The 18,804-nt window shown below is 42.8% G+C and overlaps 1 pseudogene; it reads right to left on the reverse strand.

The window, feature by feature from the left end:
• LOC127623575 (SNW domain-containing protein 1-like) overlaps positions 1 to 18,804 on the reverse strand; it is a 47,709-nt pseudogene that overhangs the window by 9,545 nt on the left and 19,360 nt on the right.

The raw sequence follows: 18,804 nt of genomic DNA on the forward strand, positions 1-18,804 counted from the left end.
TTTTATTCTTTTTAACTTTTAACAGCTCTCCTAAAACATCAATAAGCACCTCTACTCTAAATGAAAAATACTCATTTGATGTGCAGTTATCGACTTAATTCGCAAGTTGCGCAACTCTCTAGATATATGTGAAGCGTCAGCTATAGTTGTTTTTATTTTATTTTTTTTATTGCAGAACTTATATATACATACATACATACATACATAAACGATCACGGAAATGAAGCATGGTTGTATCTTTTACAATGAACAATCATAACAACAGAAATCAATAGTATGGATTTGCGGACATCAAAATATGTTATATACGCAGAAAAAAAAAGAAAAGCATAAGGTTAAATCACATAATTTATGAAACTTGCTCATTTTGTGGTTTTGTTGAAGAAACAGCTCCCCATTTATTTTGTGATTGTATTATAACCAATAAATCTTGGCTTGACTGAAGCTCTTATGTTTTTAGCCCCACAAATAGCTATAGTTTACACAATATGGCTATGACCTAACGTCACATCAAAACAAGTCAAGAGTAATCGAGCACACGCTTCAATCTACAATAAGCCAATGGTAAGCAGGACCCGCCCACATAATTATCATACAAGAGACAGAAATGTAAGAATAAATACAAAAATAAATAAATGTTGGAATATTTAAATATAGAAATAAATACATGTGGGAATAAATAAATATAAAAATAAATGAATGCATAAATAAATAATAATAAAAAACAAACAAGTGAAAGAATAAAAAAAGTTTTAAATAATAAAAATAAAAAGAGAAAATAATAAATAAAAAGAGAAAATAATAAATAAAGGAAAAAAAGTAATACAAAAATAAATTCAGGAATAACTTTCATTAAAAACTAATTATATTTGTTTTATCAAGACATTTATTCCTTTATTTATTTTCTTATTATTACATTTATTTATTGAGTATTTATTTATTATTTTTGCATGTTTTGTCCTCCATAATAAACAGAGACCGAGAGAAGGACAAAAGGCTTACTGTCTGTGGCCTAACTACTCCTGAACTTGAAAGGGGACCCATCTGGACTATTTCAAATAATTTTTGTATACAAACACATACTACAAATACATCTTTGTTGTCATCTCTCTGGCATGCTTTTAAAAGACACATTGTCAAGTTTCAACTCTGATGATGCATTTCATCACCTGCTGTGGCTCCTTTTGTTTTGTTGCTTAAACTGCTCAAAAAACTGTTCACCTATCAGCGCTATTTTTTAATTGTTGTGTATGTAATGATGCACTAGATGAACGTCTTTGACTGTTTTGATGAAGCAGTCATAAAGTGAGACTTTGCCAAGGAATTGTCACTGGAGGATATGGGGCAGTTAAAACACTATTGGATCCAATCAAAAACTTAAGAAAATAGTTCAATTTATTAATATTTCAAATGTCATGAATGTTTATGATGCTGAAACGCTGTCTACTCCGGGCGTGTCGACACAAACTTTTTGAAACATTTTATTGTGTTGTTGGCAGTAGTAGCGCCAGGGCAAAATGGAACAGGACACCTGTTTGTTTAGAGTTGGAGTGATGCGCCAAAACAGGCGCTTCCATGGTAGACAGCATCATTGATTATATCGTCCGGTGTAGATGGTGTGAGTGTTAACAGTTGTGCTTGAGATGAGTATGTAATATATATGGATGCAATGTTTTGGATGTGCGTTGTTTTGTACTAAATATGACCTGTTAAAAAACACAAAATAGTAAGAACACAACCTCTCAGGCCCCAAGCTGTGATCTTCTGAAAATTCAACAGCACAAAAAGATGAGGCACCTTGTATTTGCTTTGATCTTGCCTGGCAATGGCATCATATTTGATCTTGCCCTCATCATCCACCTGCACGGCCAGAGCATTGGAAGTCCTCTTCTTCCTGCCCATTTCCAGAGGATACTGAGCAACATGGATCTCTGGAAAAGTGCCACCATCTCCAAGGTCCTTTAAAAAGACATTGCATCAACTAAGATTTACAAAGCCATTTATAAAACCATGGTCTACCATAGAATCGCCTGTTGTGGCGCATCACTTCAACATTAATCAAACAGGTGTCCTATTCCATTTTGCGCTGCCACTACTACTGCCAACAACACAAAGAAATGTTTCAGAAGGTTTGTGTCGACACGCCTGGTGTAGAAAGCATTTCAGGATGTTTACATACACAACAATTAAAAATAGCACTGATAGGTGAAAGAACAGTTTGTTGAGCAGTTTAAACAACAAAACAACAGGAGCCACAGCAGGTGATGAAATGCGTCATCAGAGTTGAAACTTGACAATGTGTCAAAAATGTCTTTGTAGTTTATGTTTGTATACAAAAATTATTTGAAATAGTCCAGATGGGTCCCCTTTCAAGTTCAGGAGTAATTAGGCCACAGACAGTAAGCCTTTTGTCCTTCTCTCGGTCTCTGTTTATGAGCCAAGTGAGCACCAGTGGGTGGGCCATGGGTGCAATGATTTTAAAATAGCCGTTGATGCTGTTGCTGTAGAGGTCATCTTGAATTAATGAGTACCAACAGCAGTAGATTGGGACCTCTCCTCTGCCTCCAGCTGGTCCAGGGACAGCTGGGTGGGTGTTGGGAGAAAACTACAAAATGGGGGGCAGGAGCGTTGTCAACTTCTTCATTTGACCATATGTTAGTGTCCACAAATGTAGGTCTATGATCGAGGTTCCCACACTTCATGACAAATGAATTTGCATAAGCTTTCCTGTAGTCCATGATAACTGGATAAGGACTGTGGCAGGGCGGAGGGCGGGGCCGGGTCGTGATCCTACACACCCCGGTCCCGTATTAGGCTAATTATGCATCCGTGAGGTTTAAAGGCTGACTGTAGAGGGCCGTGCGGGAGAGAGAGATCGTTAGCGGACATGTCCGTCATGTGGGTGTTTATGTTGTCTTTTAAGTTTCTCATTAAAATATTATTTATATTGAAAAGCCGGTTCTTACCTCCTTCTTGCCCATCCTTTAACTGTTACATGGACTTTTACTAATTTTGATTCAGATTTAATCGCTGATGAATCATTCAGACGTGTTGTCAAAAGTACTGTTACTTTGGCATGAAGTAACTACTAAAAAACTACTAACTACTCTGGTAGTACCGAGAATTGAGTTTAGTTCACTTGATGTTTACTCACAGCTCTTCTCTTATTAAATCTATACATCACTTTTGTAATTAAACATAGTAATGAATATTAACTCATCTAAATGTATTATAAAAGTACAGTTATGCTATTATTTCAAAATTATATTTCAATTGGAGCCAGTGATGTAAAACGGCATATTTACTGAATATAATACTTACTATTATTATTATTTCTGAAATATCTATTTTCTTTTTTCTGCATCACCCCGAGGAGCATGTTGAACATGAAAGACTCCAGCAAGCATATACACAGCCAACAGTTGCTTAAGCTTTTCAGCGGCAAGTACATTTTGGCAACATTTCAGCTGAAGCAACAAAACCGAATCAAGCTGCTGCAGAATTCATATGTATGGATCACATTTCTGTCTATACAGTTTCCAGTAAATGCTTCAACAGTTCAACCCCATGTACCAGCTTCCAAGTAGAAATTATTTAATGTACACTGAGATTCCTCACATCTATAATGAAACCAGAGACCTCATAATCCAGCATTTCAGAGAGAATCCATTCTACAACTAATTGTACAACTAATCTGTGGACAACTAGAGCTGCAGACAATTTCATGTCTATAACTCTGCAGTACATAACTGAATCTTGGGAGATGCAGTCTCGGTGTCTAGGCTGTTGTGGGCTAAATACAGATCACACAGCTGAGAGTTTGAAGGAGGCCTTTGAGGAGAAATTTGAAGAATAGAAGTTGAAAATTGCAAAGATGGCAGGCATCACAACTAGGGCTGGATATCGTTCCAAATTTTTTTATATCGATACAGATACCTTGAATTCGATACCGGTTCCTAAACTATACGTTTTTCGATACCAATTTTATGAAATCCGTTTTAACAAGATTACAAACATTACACATTACCTCAAAAAAACTTTGTTTTTATTTTTTCAGTTTGTTGACTCTTTTTTTTTTAGCCTTCTGATCTCCCCATGCCAGGGTTGGCAGAGGCAGAGGCTATAACTTTAATGTGAAGAGAAAAAAAAAGAAGAGAATTCTAAACTGTTAATTCAGCCAACCCTAAGGATAAGTACGGTTTAACAAAATAACTAGTTTAATGTGAGGTAAACTTGATCAGTTACTGTCAACCTTAAAGCATTTTTAGCATCGATTTAGCTAACTGTGGCATTCCCAACTGGAGGGAAACGTTAAATTAAACCCAACTATGCCACACTGGGGGAGAGCCAGGGAAATACTCCCAATAAAGGGCACAGGTAAGTTTTACCAATTGAAGGCAAAGAAATAAGCAAAAGGGTGATGTGAGTATCAATACAAAAATATATATTTTATTGACACTTCAGCATTACTAAAAGCATATAATTATAAGTAGTCTCTCTCCCATGAAGCACAATAAATATTTTAAAAAAAATTCTCCAGAGCCAGGCTTAGCTGGAACAAGGCAGGCCAGCCAACTTTGGAGGTCATCCAAACTCACCTCAAATTCACACCAAATTGTCTAACACCACACACACCATAAAGTTGTGTCGGCACACTTAAAACACTTGTGAAGCACAGCACTGAATCAAGGCAGCTAGCCTCCCCTGCTCCCCACAAATACCTCACTGGCTCCTGGAGAAAAGAGAAACACAAATTTGCTCAGGATTACACAGAAATAACAATATACACCACATCAAGAGTATAGTGACAGTGTGGGAAAAACTAACCTGAAATAACAGGTTTGAGGCAGAGACATGCATCAATTTAACAAACAGCCTCTCACACTATATGTGGTCACAAAACTAATATACTCAACCAAAAAAATTAAAAAAAACAAAATTGCCACAAAATAACTTGATACTATAGCAACAAATAAAGAAAACAAAAAAAGACACAGCGCAAAGCACATGCTTATCACTGACATTGATGAGATTAACCCCTTAGGTATTGAAATTTGGTACAGAACAACAAGACATTTTTTGATACTCGATAGTTTAGAGGCAATTCGGTCGGTGCCTAAAATGTATCGAACTCGATACCCAGCCCTAATCACAATAGATAATGCCACAAACAACAAGAAAGCCTTTCAGGACTACATGTGGATTCCTTGATTTGGGCACAATTGCCACCTTGCTGTGAACAAAGCAATTTAAATAAACTTGGTGTCCGCAACACTGTCAAGGCTTCGAAAAACAATATCTGCATTCACCAGATCACCAAAGCTTCCACGCCAGCTGGCCAAAAAGCAGAAAGACCTGTCCTTCCCAGACCATAAACTGATACATGAAACTGAACCCACTCGTTGGAATTCGTCTTATGATATGGTGGAACGTTTTTTGGAGCAGGCTGTGTATGCAGGGCTTGAAGACCAAAAAAATGTCATCTGATGCCAAAAGACACTGATATTACAGTTTTAGGAACTGTGAAAGCAGTTCTTGAGCCACTCTGTCCTTTCACTGATGCACTTAGTGGTGAGAAACATACCACCCTGTCCTCAGTTTTGCAATTAATTTGGAAGATATTTGAATGCCTGTCATGAATAGAGTGACTGCTTTAGCCCAGAGATGAAGGATAAGATAACTGAATACCTTAAGCATCATAATGAAGACTTGCAGCTGCAGCTTCTTTTGAACACTGCAATTGACTGGTCATGAAACACTAAAATACATTTTCTGAGATGTTATGTATGTGTTTCATATGTATGTGTTACACATGATAGAAGACAAAGTATCCATTATTTTTAATTTTAAGACGAAATTGATTAAGTTCTTTTTTTGCGCTATTTTATTTTTTCGGGTTTAAAATCAATATCGAGTCAATGTCACATGATGTGACGTGTCCCTGTACTATAGAGCATTGTCACGTCATCAATGTCTCAAAAATATTAATTAGACTGTGTGGCCTTATCCTATGAGAACAGGTTGTCTCATGATTATTCATTAAACCATGAGACCAGCACTTCATACTCTCAAGAGCCTCGTGTCAGCTGACAGAGTTGATAGTACCGACGCAAGTCCCCCCACGCTGCTGACAGAGGGACAAGATAGTTTATCAATCACTGCCAAAACCTTTTAAATGTTCATGCATCATGCATTTATTAATATGAGTGTTTGAGATATGTGGTGAGGTGGACTGTCTTTGAATGGGGCTCATCTGAGACGTGGTTTACATTGATTGTCCTAGACACAAAAACTCTGTCAATCCATCCATCCTCAATGTAAGTCTGTTAACCAAACATCTAGGAATAAGTCTCAAAAGTAATTTAAGTGTAAAAAAAACATTTACGTTTTTAATAAAGAGAACATATGGCTTGGTATTTACTTGTGCATTAAATGATCAGTGATTCTGTGTACTGTACTGTGAGCTAACAAAACAGTGAATACTTTGTGCATTCTGTTATGAGCAATTGTGAGAATCTTTGATGCTTTTAAGTGCATTAGTGAAATAATGCTGAGTGACTACTGTAGATCAGACAGTTGTGTTCCTTTTTCCCTCACTCCGATGGCTGTATCTTTTGAAAATGTTTTAAGAACTCAACTGTGCTGAAACAGGTGTTGATGTGATCCTTAAAGGGAAAAAACAGACGATGTTCAACATATTTTGCTAGACTTTACCAGCTATACAAATCTTAAAATTTGTAATACTTTATCCTGATATTTAGTAAGAGTTGGCATGGGCAACTTAGATGACAGATTGCTCCCATGCCCTACCCACTTGGGGAGGGAGGGGCCCTTGTTCGGTCCATGCCCAGTTGAGTTGCATTTTTCAAAACAGTTGCGAGACAGACTTGAGCTGAAATAGGGCTGTTTCATGACCCTTTAAGGACAGTTTTGTTTTACTTAAGTATGAAGTCAAACAAAGTCTCTGGGATGAGGTGAGGAAAATTGACCACGGGGATGTTACTTCTATGTCTGGAGAAGAAGGGTCAAGTCAAAGCAGGCCATCAAAACAATTTAAGACGGATCTTAAGCAGCTGCTCTCCAGAAAAAGATGGTGCTACCTCAAGTCAAGCAACACTTTCTGCAAGTGATAAGTTAAATTGTGAGTTTTTGGTGTACAGCCAGTTACCAGAAATCAGTGCAGAAGAGGATCCACTTTTGCTAATGGAAAACAAATATGAAAACACTGCTAGGAAGTATCTGTGCTCTGCTGCATCAAGCTGTTCACCTGAGAGTGTTTTCAGTGCTGCAGGGTATATTGCAAGACCAAGACGCTCAAGACTGACACAGGAAAACATTGACATGTTAGTGTTCCTTTCTGCAAATCTGGAAATGGCAAAACAAAAACAAAAGGTTTGTTCTAAGTACTTTAAATGGTTTGACAACAGGTAAACAGGTAATTGTTTTTTATTTGTTCTATTGCATGGTTATTTGGTTGTTTTTTAGTATTGGAAAAATCTTGAAGTAAAAACCTGAAGTGTTTGCAAATACTTGAAGCACACAGTCATGTGAAAAAGAAAGTACACTCGCCTTGAATTCTACGATTTTATGTATCAGGACATAATATAAATCATCTGGTCCTTAGCCAGTCTTAAAATTAGTTAAATACAACCTTAGATGAACAACAACACATGATATATTACACCGTGTCATTATTTCACAAAAATAAAGTCAAAATGGAGAAGCCATGTGTGAAAAACTAAGTACACCTTATGATTCAATAGCTTGTAGAACCAACTTTAGCAGCAATATCTTCAATTAATAATTTTCTGTATGACTTCATCAGTCTCTCACATCGTAGTGGAGGAATTTTGGCCCACTCTTCTTTACAACATTGCTTCAGTTCATTGAGGTTTGCGGGCATTTGTTTATGCACAGCTCTCTTAAGGTCCCGCCACAGCATTTCATTCAGGTTGAGGTCTGGACTTTGACTGGGCCATTGCAACACCTTGATTCTTTTCTTTTTCAGGCATTCTGTTGTAGATTTGCTGGTGTGCTTGGGATCATTGTCCTGTTGCATGACCCATTTTCCTCTAAGCTTTAGCTGTCGGACAGATGGCCTCACATTTGACTCTAGAATACTTTGGTATACAGAGGAGTTCATGGTCGACTCAATGACTGCAAGGTGCCCAGGTCCTGTAGCTGCAAAACAAGCCCAAATCATCACCTCTCCACCACCGTGCTTGACAGTTGGTATGAGGTATTTGTGCTGATATGCTGTGTTTGGTTTTCGCCAAACGTGGCGCTGTGCATTATGGGCAAACATCTCCACTTTGGTCTCGACTGTCCAAAGGAAATTGTTCCAGAAGTATTGTGGTTTGTTCAGATGCAACTTTAAAAACCTAAGCCATGCTTCCATGTTCTTTTTAGAGAGAAGAGGCTTTCTCCTGGCAATCCATCAAAACAAACCATACTTGTTCAGTCTTTTTCTAATTGTACTGTCATGAACTATAACATGCCTGTAGAGTCTGAAATGTAACTCTTGGGTTTTTTGCAATTTCTCTGAGCATTGCACGGTCTGACCTTGGAATGAATTTGCTGGGACGTCCACTCCTGGGAAGATTGGCAACTGTCTTGAATGTTTTCCACTTGTGAATATTCTTTCTCACTGTAGAATGATGGACTTTAAATTGTTTTGAAATGGCCTTATAATCCTTCCCAGTCAGATTGATGGGCAGCAACAATTGCTTCTCTAAGCTCATTGCTGATGATTTTCCTCCTTGGCATTGTATTAACACACACCTGAATGCTCCAGACCAGTAAACAAATTCTTCTTCGGTTTTATGGCGGGTGGCACCAACATTAAGGTGCATTATCGCCACCTACTGTGTTGGAGTGTAGAACAGAGTTTACCCATTGTGTGAAAAAAAAAAAACCCCTAATTAAATTCTCTTAATTAACTCTGTTTTCTTGAGATAATGGAATAAACTCTCTATTCCATGAATAAGTATATTTTTAAGCTTTATTTCTTGCACTCCCTCCTTTCTAAGTTCCCTTTCCATTATTTCTCGTTCATTGAAATACTTTTGGCAGACACAAATAACATGTTCTACTGACTCTATTCCACAATGCTCACACAGTCCTGTTGGATGTTTATTAATTAATTTTAAAGTTTTATTCAGCATGGTATGCCCAACTCTTAACCTTGTTAAAATATTTTCCTCTTTGGTGCTTCTTTTTCCTATCCTAGCTAATCCTACTTCTCTTTGTATTTCATAAAGTTGACTGTGGCAGCGGGGGCGTGGTCAAGCGCCCGTCCGGGAGAGGAAAGCGGTAAGGGCGCTTACACCTGAGCTAAATTATGCCTAACACCTGTCTCTAATTCCAGTGAGCACGAGGAGAGCGGCATAAAAGCAGACACCGAGCCTCCAGTTGAGGAGAGATGACAAGCCAACTCAGTGCGCTTGGTTACTATTGTGTAGTATAAAAAGAGAATTAAAAGCTTACCTGTTGCTGAACACCTGTTCCCTGTCCTCCTTCTTGTGGGAAGCGTTACACTGGTGCCGAAACCCGGGACTTTGTTCATCCAAGTATGGAGATGGGTCGCCCCGTAGAGTCCTCCCAGCTGACGGAGATCCTCCAGTCCCTCGCGGCACTACACCAGAGCCACCAACAAACCCTGCTTGAGCTCCGGCAGGACCAGGATCGCCGGTTTGTTGAGATCATGCGGGCTCAGGCAGAGGACCGGCACGCCATCCAGAGCCTCCTCAGCCAGGAGGCCGCGCCGGCCACAGCCGCGACCCCGGACACCCGCTCCACGCTGCCCCCGCCCACGTTACAGAAGATGGGGGTAGCAGACGATCCTGAGGCCTTTCTGGATTTGTTTGAGCGAACGGCAGAAATCTGGGGCTGGCCGCATGAACAATGGGCAGCCCGCCTAGTTCCTCTCCTGTCCAGGGAAGCTCAACTCGCGGCTCAACAACTGTCGGCAACTAACCTCCTGGCCTATTCAGACCTAAAAAGAGCCATTTTGCAACGGGTCGGTCGGAGCCCGGAAGAGAATCGTCAGCTCTTCCGGGGCATGAAGTTGGAAAAGTCCGGTCACCCGTTCGCATTTGCCCAACGGCTCCGGGACGCCTGTCGGAGGTGGCTGCTCGCGGGGGACCGCGACGTCGAAGGTGTTATCGATCAGGTGGTACTGGAGCAATTTAGTCAGCGGCTGCCCCAGAAAACGGCGGAGTGGGTCCAGTGCCACCGCCCGGCGTCGCTGGAGGAAGCCGTTCGTCTCGCAGAGGACCATCTGGCGGCGATCCCGAGGGCGGACGAGCCCTCTTCTTCGTCTCTCTCTCTCTCCCCTTCCCTTGTGTCTGCCACTGCCCTCGCCCCCTCCCCTTTGGTCTCTTCTTCTGTTCTCTCCCCAGGGCCCGTTCCTGCCCCGCGCAGGCGTGGAGGGTTCCAGAGACCAGCTTCCCGGCCTTGGGAGAATGTACCCTCCCACTCCCCGTCTTTCAGCCGCTCTCCTCCTCAGGTGGGGGCGCCCGCCAGCACAAGTGCGGCCGCAACGCCTGGGCCGGCCTGTTGGAGGTGCGGAGACCCGGACCACTTCCGGGATCAGTGTCCGCTGATGGAGGTGGGGACGGTGGTGCGGGTCTCCGACGTCCCGCAGGCTGCCCCCTATCGGGCTGGAGCATACCGGATTCCGGTAAGGATCAGGGGGGGTATTTACCAAGCTTTGCTGGATACTGGCTGCAATCAGACCACCATCCACCAACGCTTGGTTCAACCTGGGGCTTTGGGTTTAGCTAAACTGGTGAGGGTGAGGTGTGTGCATGGGGATGTTCACAAGTATCCCATGGTGACTTTGATGATTAAATTCAGGGAAAAGAAACATAGTGTGGAGGCAGCGGTCATCACCCATCCGCTAATCTTGGGTACCGATTGGCCGAATTTTAAAGATATTTTAGAGGGTATTTGTGCGGATGGGTCCTGCATAAAGAGGTGTGCGGTGTGCGATGCTTTGGCAGGGGAGGCGGAGCCGGGGCCGTCCTCGGCTGCTCGGGATGACGAGGAAAGGGGCGAGGTGGCCGCCCCTCCTCTCAGGGAATTCCCTGAGGGGGACTTCCCTCTAGAGCAGTCGCGGGACGAAACCCTTAAGCATGCTCTTGACCAAGTGAGAGTAATTGATGGTCAACAGCTCCGGCCGGGCATCGCCATTTCATACCCATATTTTGCCATGATTAGAGATCGGTTATATAGAGTGACGCAGGACGCTCAAACAAAGGAGGAAGTAACACAATTATTGGTTCCACGGAGCCGCCGGAAATGGTTTTCCAGGCGGCTCACTATAATCCTATGGCCGGTCACCTAGGGGAACGGAAAACACTTCTCCGTCTAATAGCCCGTTTTTATTGGCCGGGCATTGGCGGTGACGTCCGCAGGTGGTGTGCGGCGTGCCGTGAATGTCAGCTGGTAAACCCACCGGCCACCCCAAAAGCGCCATTGCGCCCTTTACCATTAATCGAGGTCCCCTTCGAAAGAATTGGGATGGACCTCGTCGGGCCATTAGAACGGTCAGCACGCGGACATCGCTTCGTGTTAGTCCTAGTGGATTACGCGACGCGATATCCGGAAGCAGTGCCTCTGAGCAACATCTCCGCACGTAGTGTTGCAGGGGCACTCTTCAAGATAATCTCCCGGGTGGGGATTCTGAAAGAAATCCTCACCGATCAAGGCACGACTTTTATGTCACGAACACTTCGCGAACTTTACGAGCTCTTGGGCATTAAATCGATTCGCACTAGCGTTTACCATCCGCAGACTGATGGCCTAGTGGAACGATTTAATAAAACGCTCAAGAACATGATTCGTAAATTCGTACACGATGACGCTAGAAATTGGGATAAGTGGCTAGACCCCCTGTTGTTTGCAGTACGAGAGGTCCCACAAGCCTCCACAGGGTTCTCCCCGTTTGAGCTGCTGTACGGGCGACGCCCCGTGGTGTCCTTGACGTCATCCGCGAAGCGTGGGAGGAGGGACCTTCTAATAGCAAAAATGAAATTCAGTTCGTTCTCGATCTTAGAGCAAAACTCCACACACTGGGGCGATTAACACAGGAGAATTTGCTCCAAGCTCAAGACCGCCAACGCCGGCTGTATGACAGGGGTGCTCGGCTACGGGAATTTGCACCGGGAGATAAGGTACTCGTATTACTCCCAACATCGAGCTCTAAATTACTCGCCAAGTGGCAAGGACCCTTTGAGGTCACACGACGAGTAGGGGATCTCGATTATGAAGTTAAACGTACCGATAGAGGGGCGCACGTCAAATTTATCACCTCAACCTCCTGAAATTGTGGAGGGAGGAGGCGGCCTCTGTGACGTTGGCCACGGTAGTTCCGAGAGGGCGGAGCTCGGACCGGAGGTAAACAAAGACTACAATCTTAACACTCCGGTTCCTTGTGGAGACCAACTCTCACCGCGGCAACTCACAGAGGTTTCCGAATTACAAAAGGAATTTGCGGATGTGTTTTCCCTCTACCGGGCCGTACAAACATCATACACCACCACATCGAGACCGAGCCGGGCGCGGTGGTGCGTTGCCGCCCCTATCGCTTACCCGAACATAAAAAGAAAATAGTACGGGAGGAATTAGATGCGATGCTTGATATGGGCGTAATAGAGGAATCCCACAGTGATTGGTCCAGCCCGGTTGTTCTTGTTCCCAAGAGTGATGGGTCTGTTCGATTCTGTGTGGATTACAGAAAAGTCAACGCGGTGTCTAAATTTGACGCATACCCAATGCCCCGTGTTGATGAACTGCTCGATCGGTTAGGTACTGCTCGATTTTATTCGACCTTGGATTTAACAAAGGGTTATTGGCAGATCCCCTTGACACCAATGTCCCGTGAGAAAACAGCCTTCACAACGCCGTTTGGATTACACCAATTTGTGACGCTTCCTTTCGGTTTGTTTGGGGCGCCGGCCACGTTTCAGCGACTCATGGATCGGATCCTCAGACCTCACACCGCGTACGCCGCTGCCTATTTAGATGATATTATCATTTATAGCAATGATTGGCAGCGGCACATGCAACATCTGAGGGCCGTCCTGAGATCGCTGTGGTGGGCGGGGCTCACGGCAAACCCTAAGAAATGCGCGATTGGGCGTGTGGAGGTACGGTATCTGGGGTTCCACTTGGGTCATGGCCAGGTGCGTCCCCAAATTGATAAGACCGCGGCGATTGCGACTTGCCCTAGACCTAAGACCAAAAAGGGGGTGAGGCAGTTCCTGGGGCTGGCTGGCTATTATAGAAGGTTTGTGCCTAATTATTCGGACGTCACCAGCCCGCTGACTGACCTCACTAAAAGGGGGCTCCAGATCCGGTCCAATGGTCGGAGCAGTGCCAACAGGCGTTTATGCAGATTAAAGCCGCACTTTGTGGGGGCCGCTTCTTCATGCACCTGATTTCTCTCTCCCTTTTATTTTGCAGACGGACGCTTCAGACAGAGGGCTGGGGGCCGTACTCTCGCAGGTGGCGGAGGGGAGGAGCGCCCAGTGCTGTACATTAGCCGGAAGCTCTCTTTGAGGGAGACTAAGTACAGCACCGTGGAGAAGGAGTGTTTGGCCATCAAGTGGGCGGTCCTCACCCTCCGGTATTACCTGCTGGGGCGGGCCTTCACCCTCTGCTCGGATCACGCCCCACTCCAGTGGCTCCACCGCATGAAAGATACTAACGCCCGGATCACCCGTTGGTACCTGGCTCTCCAGCCCTTTAAATTCAAGGTGGTCCACAGACCGGGGTGCAGATGGCTGTCGCCGACTTTCTCTCCAGAAATGGGGGAGTGGTGGGCAGGCCGGATGGTGCCCGGCCTGAGTCGGGCGGTGGGGGTATGTGGCAGCGGGGCGTGGTCAAGCGCCCGTCCGGGAGAGGAAAGCGGTAAGGGCGCTTACACCTGAGCTAAATTATGCCTAACACCTGTCTCTAATTCCAGTGAGCACGAGGAGAGCGGCATAAAAGCAGACACCGAGCCTCCAGTCGAGGAGAGATGACAAGCCAACTCAGTGCGCTTGGTTACTATTGTGTAGTATAAAAAGAGAATTAAAAGCTTACCTGTTGCTGAACACCTGTTCCCTGTCCTCCTTCTTGTGGGAAGCGTTACACTGACGTCCTGTGTTTCCTGTACGTCGTATTTCCTGTTTTTGTTGCCACTCCTTAAAAGTATATGCTTTAATAATTGCTTTTGCTTCATATTTACTAAGCGAGATATTCATGATCTCCTTATTTTCCAAAGCCTGTTTTGCTAACCTATCAACCACTTAATTGCCCTTTATCCCCCTATGAGCTGGTATCCACATAAATATTGTCATTATGTTCATATTCTTTAATCTATACAGATTTTCATATATCTCGTTTACTATATCCTGTCGACTGTGAGATGTGAATGATTGTAGTGACTGTAATGCCGAACAAGAATCTGTACAAAGAACAATCTTTTTTATTTGTGTCTCTTCTATCCACTGTAATGCTGTTGCAATTGCCATCATCTCTACTGTGTATACTGACAAATTATCTGATGTCCTGCTATTAACAGAATATTTTAAGGATGGAATACTGAAAGCAAAACCTATTCTCCCAGTATTAGGATCTTTAGATCCATCCATAAGCCACGCTGTGATTCCCTCCAGAGTTACAACATTTTGGCTGTTCATGATTGCATTGCCCATATTCATGATCTTCTCCACATCTGGCACATCTCCTTCTACCTTTACATACCTTGGCTGTATGTCCAAATCTTTGGCAGTTGTAACACCTCATTGGCTTTGGAATGTATTCTCTAACATTATAACTCAAAAACACTAACATCACTTTTTTGGGTAGCAATTCCTCTTCAAAATCAAGTATAACATACTCACTATCTTTCCTCACTCCCTCTCGAGTTATCTGAATCCTCCTAGCACCCTTTAGAATTCCTCCTTTTAGATTTGATTTAATTTCCTTCATTGAAACTCCTACTGGAACTCCCCAAATGACTCCTTTATTCCACCTATTTTCCCTTTCAACTTGACTTGTATTTATTACCTTGAATCGCCCTATCTCTTTTATTCTGCTAGCTCTCTCCCTCTGTTCTTCGTTTCTACAAACAATCAGTAGATTTCCATCTCTCAAAACCTTTGCCATATTTATATCCCCAATCTGATTTCGCAAAACAGTTGTCAATTTCACTGGACTCATTGCTGAAATTCCCTTCTCCTCACCAAATCTCAACATTATTTTTAATTCCAAACTTTCTCGATCACTCTCTTCTCCTCCTCTTTCATAACTTCCACTACGTCTCGTTTTCTTTGCCCCAATTCCTCCAAACTTATTCTCTCTTTTCTCCCATCATCACTATTAGATTCCCCCCACTCTGGTCCATTCACAACACAGCTGTGCTTACCCGCCATTGCTTTCTTCATTTCATTTGATTTTCCCATTCTTGTTGTCTCTCCACGTTTCCGACCTCCAGTTGATAAACATGCTTTTCTTTGAACACCTAAATCCGTTGTTTTCGCCAGTTATCCACCGGCTGCGAACGCTAGCACGAACTTCCTCCACGTCGAGAAATGTATGTTGATCACTCAGCACGCCAAATGTCAAACCAACCATCCACTCTCCTCTCGTCATTCAATCCTCCTTCAACTGTCAGACCAGTAAACTGCTATAACTTTGGCTTTTATAGAGGTGGACACACTTGCTGATGATCGATTAATCATTGGCATTTTATTGGCAGCACCTGGCTACTACTTAGCCTTTTAATTCCTATGGAAGCAGTAAGGATTTACTTAGTTTTTCACATAGGGCTTCTCTAATTTGGCTTTATTTTTGTTAAATAAATCATGACCTGGTGTAATATGTCATGAGTTATTGTTCATCTGTGGTTGTATTTACCTCATTTTAAAACCTGCTAAGGACCAACTGATTTGTATTATGTCCTGATACGTAAAACTAAAGGTGTACTTTCTTTTTCACATGACGCCATAACCTTTTTTGTTATAATAATTATAAAATTCAACTCTATAAATAAGAGTTGCTCAGTGGCATTTTCTGTTTTGCATACTTGCAAGTAATTTTTGTTCTTTATTTTTATACTTAAATTTCTTGAAAAATCACATGGCTTTTTTTAGAAATACTTGTATACATGATGCCATTGTTTTGTTTAAAATATTTTCATTGATATTTTACTTTATAAATAAAAGAGTGTTGTTCAGTAACATGTTTTTGTGTTTTGCTTTGGTATCAAAAATTGTAAATTTTTTGTACTGACACAACGCTAATTCGTACCCCCCCTCTGTAAAACTAAAAGAGAGGGAACAGGCCAATGCGGAGATGACAAAAAAAATACTTACTTGCCAGTTCTCCAATACTACGTAGCTTTGTCCTCAGGCACTCCTCCAGCCCCTGGCTGACGGAACGCCCCGCCGCATTCTCTGGGAACCAAAGGGGTCTCCCCCACCCCTGGCAGTGTTTCTCCCACTCCAGGCGGTCGGCAGCGAGCCCCTCCCCACTCGCGGTCGGTGGTCTTAGACCCCGACGCGTTTCACCGGCTTGTAGGGGACTCTTCCTCCCCTGGCAGCAGCCCTGACTGCTCTAGGTATCCGGTTAGACGCCCCTTCTCCTATGCGGCCAGGCTCCTCCGTCCTCGGCAGATGGCCGCGGCTGCTCCGTTGGGGTGGATGGTAGTGGCGAGAACTCTACAATGGCATATCCTTCCTCCTTCCCAGGTCTTTGGCACCAGTGTAAAGGAGTTCAATGGAAAGGACGAGGCGAGAACCGGCTTGACAATATAAATAATATTTTAATGGAAAACTTAAACAAAAGACACAAACACACACATGACGGTCAGCTGCCCGTAAATGATCTCTCTCTCTCTCTCTCTCTCTCGCACCACCATCCGCAGTCGGCCTTTATCCCTCTTGGATGCTTAATTAGCCTGATAAGGCACAGGGTGTGCAGAATCAAAAAAGCCAGATGATAACAAAATATCCGAGTCGCATTTATGGCAGGAATAAATTGGTCATCTTTTCAACAATGACAATAAATGTCTACTTTCACCAGTGTAGAGGTTATATTTGTTAAATTAAAATCACATTTATACATATAAAGCCGTGGCCAAAAGTATTGGAAGTGAAATACATTTTGTGTTTCGCAACTTTTTCTGCTTCAGTTTTTGTGGAATTGATTCACATTGTTTCTAGATTATTGTTCAGAGTGATCAGATGCATTTTAAATAATTGCAAAAAGCTTAATTGGCCAAAAAAATGTATTTATCACAAAAACAAATTTCACAGTTTTTTGCCCTGGCACAAAATTACCAGCCAACATTATTTCACTAATCATATCAGCAGCATCTGGGAAAGTGTGAACGAGTACAAGTCAGGTGTAATCACTCTATTATTCTGATTGGATTATAAGAGCAGACTGATTGCTATAAATGGATGGAAGAAGTGCTTCCAATAATTGTGTTCTAAAGAAAGACATGCAGCCATCATTGCTTTGCATCAAAATGGCCTCACATGCAAGGAAATTGCTGCAAAGAACATTGCACCTGAAAGAACCATTTACCGTATCTTCAAGAACTTCAAGGAGAGAGGTTCAGTGAAGAAGACTTCAGGACATCCCAGAGTGTCCAACAAGCGCCAGGACCGTCTCCTCCTGAGGAGTCAGCTATGGAATTGTGTCCCCACCAGTGCAGAGCTTGCTCAATATTGGCAGCAGTTTGGTGTGAGTGCATCTGCACGCACAGTGAGGCAAAGACTTTTGGACAGTGGCCTGATGTCAAGAAGGGCAGAAAAGAAGCCACTTCTCTCCAAGAAAAACATCAAGGACAGACTGAAATTCTGCAGGAAGCACAAGGATTGGACAGCAGAAGACTGGTGCAAAGATATTTTCTCTGATAACGCCCCCTTCCCGACTGTTTGGTACATCTGAAAAATCGATAGTCTGGAGAAGAAAAGGTGAACGCTACCATGAGTCTTGTGTCGTGCCAACAGTGAAGCATCCTGAGACCATTTATGGGGTTGCTTTTCATCCGAGGGAGTGAGCTCTCTCACAATTCTGCCCAAAAAATTCCAAGATTAAAGAATGGTATCAAAACATCCTGCAAGAGCAACATTTTCCAGCATGATGGAGCACCATGTCACAAGGCAAGAGTGATAATGAAGTGGCTCTGAGATCATTACATTGATATTTTGGATCCGTGGCCAGGCAACTCCCCAGACCTTAATCCCATAGAGAACCTTTGGACAAGCAGAAGCCCACAAATTGTGATCAACTCGGAGCACTAATAAATAAAGAATGGATCACCATCAGTCAGGATTTGGCCCAGAAGCTGATATCCAGCATGCCAGAATGAATTGCAGAGGTTATGAAGAACAAGGGTCAACACTCTAAATATTGACTCTTTGAGTGTTTTTGCCAATAAAAGCCTTTAAAACGTGTGAAACGCTTATCATTGTTTTCCAGTATACCATAGAAACATGTGAAAAAATAATCTACAAATACTGAAGCAACAAACTTTGCAAAACACAAAATATATGTCACTGCCAATACTTTTGGCCACTGCTGTAAGTTCACCACAACATACAGCACATTTAGTATATTAATGGGTTGGGTGGTTGTTACAAATCTATTTTAAGTATGCTTCATTTATTTAGAAAATGTGAATGTAACGGAAAACTTATATTTATAGTGTATTTGGTGTTGTGGCAAGTATTGTTATTTTTTGCTCATCCTGTGGCTTTAACATTAGCCGCTTAGCATCCACTGTGACAATAGCACAACACGAAA

Source organism: Xyrauchen texanus, chromosome 30 (genome assembly GCF_025860055.1).
Source record: "Xyrauchen texanus isolate HMW12.3.18 chromosome 30, RBS_HiC_50CHRs, whole genome shotgun sequence".
In the NCBI taxonomy this organism is placed as follows: Eukaryota; Metazoa; Chordata; class Actinopteri; order Cypriniformes; family Catostomidae; genus Xyrauchen; species Xyrauchen texanus.